Here is a 216-nt window from a genome sequence, read left to right on the forward strand (position 1 = left end):
TGGAGCGAAGGCCCGGGCAAGGCCCGTTTCAAAAACCTCATACGGACTTCCGGAGCCCGAGCCCCGGCGCCAGGTCGACCCAGGGCCGACCTCCCGGGCCCCAGAGAGGCTCGTCTCCGCCGCGGAAGCCGCCCGCCGCCCGCGCCGAAGGCCCCCGGGCCCGCCCGGCCTCCGGGCAGGGCACCGGGGAGAAGTAGGAATCGTGGCCGGGCTCCT

Source organism: Alligator mississippiensis, unplaced genomic scaffold (genome assembly GCF_030867095.1).
Source record: "Alligator mississippiensis isolate rAllMis1 unplaced genomic scaffold, rAllMis1 scaffold_22, whole genome shotgun sequence".
In the NCBI taxonomy this organism is placed as follows: domain Eukaryota; kingdom Metazoa; phylum Chordata; order Crocodylia; family Alligatoridae; genus Alligator; species Alligator mississippiensis.